Raw genomic sequence first — 3742 nt, forward strand, 5'->3', positions numbered from 1 at the left:
TAGGAAACTGGCTTACTATTTCAATTGTAAAATTATTAGAATCTATACCAGGGCAGTGGAAGTGGAATAGAAAGGAAGAGGAGGAGTCAGAAGGTATGAGAAGATAAAACTTACAGAGTTTAGTTATTTATTGAATACAAAGTGGTAGGAGGGTGAGCAAGACAGAGAAGCTAGTACTTACTCCCCAGATTCTTGGCTTGGGCAATTGGGTAGATATAATACCATTCATTCACTGGGATAAGGGAACACTGGAGTAATAGCATGTTTTGGAGCAGAAGAGATTATATATTTGGAGACGAGGAGTGAGATCTGGCTTGAAGATACAGATAAGCTATGGGAGCAGATGAGATGCTCTGGGAGAGTTTGAGAAGTGATAAGAACAGATGAAATGGAACTCTGAGAAACATTTGATGAAATGGAACTCTGAGAAACATTTAAGGGGCAGAGTAAGAGGAAAGCATGGAGCAGTCAGAGATTAAAAACCCAGTCGAGAAAAATATAACAAAAATTAAAGGAGACTCCCTAGCCAGTTTGGCTCAGTGAATAGAGCATCGACCCGAGGACTGAAGGGCCCCGGGTTTGATTCTGGTCAAGGGCATGTACCTCAGTTGCAGGCTTGATCCCTGCCTTGGTCAGGGAACCTGTGGGAGATAACCAATCGATGTGAGAGATGTTTCTCTCTCTCTGTGTGTCTCTCCCTCTCCCTTCCACTCTCTCTAAAAATCAATGAAAAAATATCCTCAGGTGAGGATTAACAAAAAGAAAAAAAAATTAAGGAGATGATGTAGCCATTTAAAATTTTTTTTTATTGATTTCAGAGAGAAACGGAGAGGGAGAGAGAGATAGAAACATCAATGATGAGATAGAATCATTGATTGGCTGCTCCTGCATACCCCACCCTGACCAGGAATCAAACTGTGACCTCCTGGTTCATAGGTCGACGCTCAACCACTGAGCCATGCTGGCTGGGCCAATATAGCCCTTTAAAATCCTGTTTTAGAGTAATATTTAGTGATATTTTATCTGGGGCAGGGGAGGGGGTTAATCCTCACCCAAGGATATTTTTCCATTGATTTTTTCATCAAGAATATCACTGCATTTATTTTCTACAGCTTCAACATTTTACTCTCAAAAATAAAAGAATCCCAAAGCTTAGAACTGGATCACTGGGCCCTTTGTCTTCTTATCTCTTCCACATTCAAAATGCTTGCATCTCTTAATGGCCAGCATCCTCTTGGATCTGCAGTTAGGCTCAACACATTCAAGCCTTAGCACAATCTTCTTTGTGGTTTCAGCCTTTTTTTGGAAAATTGACTTTGTCTATCCACTGTAGCCACTCTGCTTCCTACCATAGCACCTCTTTCCCTGGGTATACAGGGAATCCTTCCCCTTCTTATACTGGGTCACTTTGTGAGGTTGATGCTTTCCACACTTCTTACAGAAAGTCCTTTGGGTTTTAGGCACATTGACCATCTTGGCAGTAGAGCTGTCTATACGATGAAAACAGGAAACTCGACATCCACACTTCTCACCTCACTCAGCTCACTCCTCTCCATTGAATTTTAGAGAGAGTAGAAGGGAGTGGGAGAGACAGAGAAAGAAACATTGATGTGTGAGAGATACATCAATTGGTTGCCTCCCACATGCGCCCCAACCAGGGTATGTGCCCTTGACTGAAATCAACCCGGGACCCTTCAGTCCTCGGGCCGATGCTCTATCCACCAAGCCAAACCAGCTAGGGCTATTTATTTTTTAATATGTTTTTTATTGATTTTAGAGAGAGAGGAAGGGAGAGGGATAGAGAGACAGATGCCCCCTACTAGGGATCGAGCCTGAAACCCGGGCATCTGCCCTGACCGGGAGTCGAACTGGGGACCTCTTGGTTCGTGGGTTGAAACTCAACCACTGAGCTACACCAGCTGGACATTTTAAAATGGTCATGCTATAATGGCAGGTGAGAGAGGATACCAGGTATAAAATAATATGTATTGCAGAGAAGATTGGTGGTTGCCAGAGGTGGTGGGTGAAAGGTAGGCAAACTGGGTTAAGGGAGTCAAAAGATACAAACACTTCTAGTTGTCAAATAAATAAGTCATGGAGATATAACATACAGCATGGTAAATGCAGTTAATGATATTATACTGCAAATTTGAAAGTTGCTAAGAGAGTAGATGTTAAATATTCTCCTCATAAGAAAAAAATTGTTGCTATGTATGGTGATGGATGATAACTAGACTTATTGTGGTGATCATTTCACAATATACACAAATATTGAGTCATAATGTTGTACACCTAAAAATAATATAATGTTATATGTCATTATGCCTCAATAAAAATAATAACATGTATCATATGATGAATATTTTATTTTAAAAGTATATTTCTAAAAAAAGTATATTTCTATCTTTTCATTGAAAAACAACTATAAACTTTTAAACCTATTAATAATAACCATCTCTGAATGGTGGTGTTACAGACTCTTTTTCTTTTTATCCTCATCATTTTTTTGTATTCTTGTTTTTCCATAAAGAACATGCATTACTTATATAATCAGCAAACATAAAAATTAATATTAAAAGGGGAAAATCAAAGGAGAAGAAAGTTTCGAGAAGGTGGAAGTGGTCAACTGAATCAAACACCTCAGAGTCAGTAAGATTCATTCTGAGAGCTGTCTATTGGATTTAACAACAAAGTGGCCTTGGTGAAAACTGTTTCAGTGTAGTAGGGAGTAGGGGCAGAAGCCAGATTGGAGTGGAACTGAAGAGTGAATGGGTGATGAGGAAGTGTAGACAGCAAATGTAGAAGTGTCTTTCAATAACTTGGTTAAGAAGGAAAAGAGATAGGGCAGAGGTCCAGTTTAAGATACCATCCAGTTTGAGAATCCCATACTATGCATGGCGGTTTTGACTATCCTGATGAAAGGTTATGAAGGCCTTCTGATATTCAGATTTTCAGTGTAAGGAGTTACAGCATAGCGTGCAATTTGAAGCAGTGGCCAGCTCTGAAAATCAATGTCAGACATTGCTCTTCTGGTGCAGGGTGGAAGTGGTCTATGGATTAAAAAAAGGGCCGAAACCGGTTTGGCTCAGTGGATAGAGCGTCGGCCTGCGGACTGAAGGGTCCCGGGTTTGATTCCGGTCAAGGGCATATACATTGGTTGCAGGCACATCCCCAGTGGGAGGTGTGCAGGAGGCAGCTGATCGATGTTTCTAGCTCTCTATCCCTCTCCCTTCCTCTCTGTAAAATATCAATAAAATATATTTTTTTTTAAAAAGGGACATCTGTAATACTTTCAACAATAAAGATAAATTTAAAAAAAAAGAAATTGCTCTTCTGAACTCAGTGACAAATATATCATAATTAGAACTGAGCAAAACACTCCAATGCTACATATATGGCTACATAATTTAAAGTGTGGGATAATCCTTAAAAAGAGCCCCCCCCCCCCCCCAAAAAAAAAAAATCCTTGTGATGAGGATGAAATACTTGTGGAAGTTCTCAGGCAGGGCTCATGTGATAACAGTCTGGGCTTTTATTATTATTATTATTCTCACCCGAGGATATTTTTCCACTGTTTTTAGATAAAGTGGAAGGGAGGGAAGAAGGGAGAGAGAGAGAGAGAGAGAGAGAGAGAGAGAGAAACATCCATGTGAAAGAAACACATAGATTGCCTCCCGAACATGCCCCAACCAGGGAAGGGGATCAAACCGGTATAACCCAAGTACAGTTTGTGCCTTTGACC

The 3742-nt window shown here is 40.3% G+C and overlaps 1 pseudogene across 1 annotated transcript; it reads right to left on the reverse strand.

Moving 5' to 3' along the window:
- Window positions 1–1152: 1152 nt before the first annotated feature.
- LOC308240449 (large ribosomal subunit protein eL42-like) lies at window positions 1153–1473 on the reverse strand (annotated as a pseudogene). Its single transcript has one exon. The product of its transcript is annotated as a large ribosomal subunit protein eL42-like (transcript).
- Between the last annotated feature and the right edge of the window lie 2269 nt (window positions 1474–3742).

The sequence above is a fragment of the Plecotus auritus genome (assembly GCF_963455305.1).
Source record: "Plecotus auritus genome assembly, chromosome: X".
In the NCBI taxonomy this organism is placed as follows: Eukaryota; Metazoa; Chordata; class Mammalia; order Chiroptera; family Vespertilionidae; genus Plecotus; species Plecotus auritus.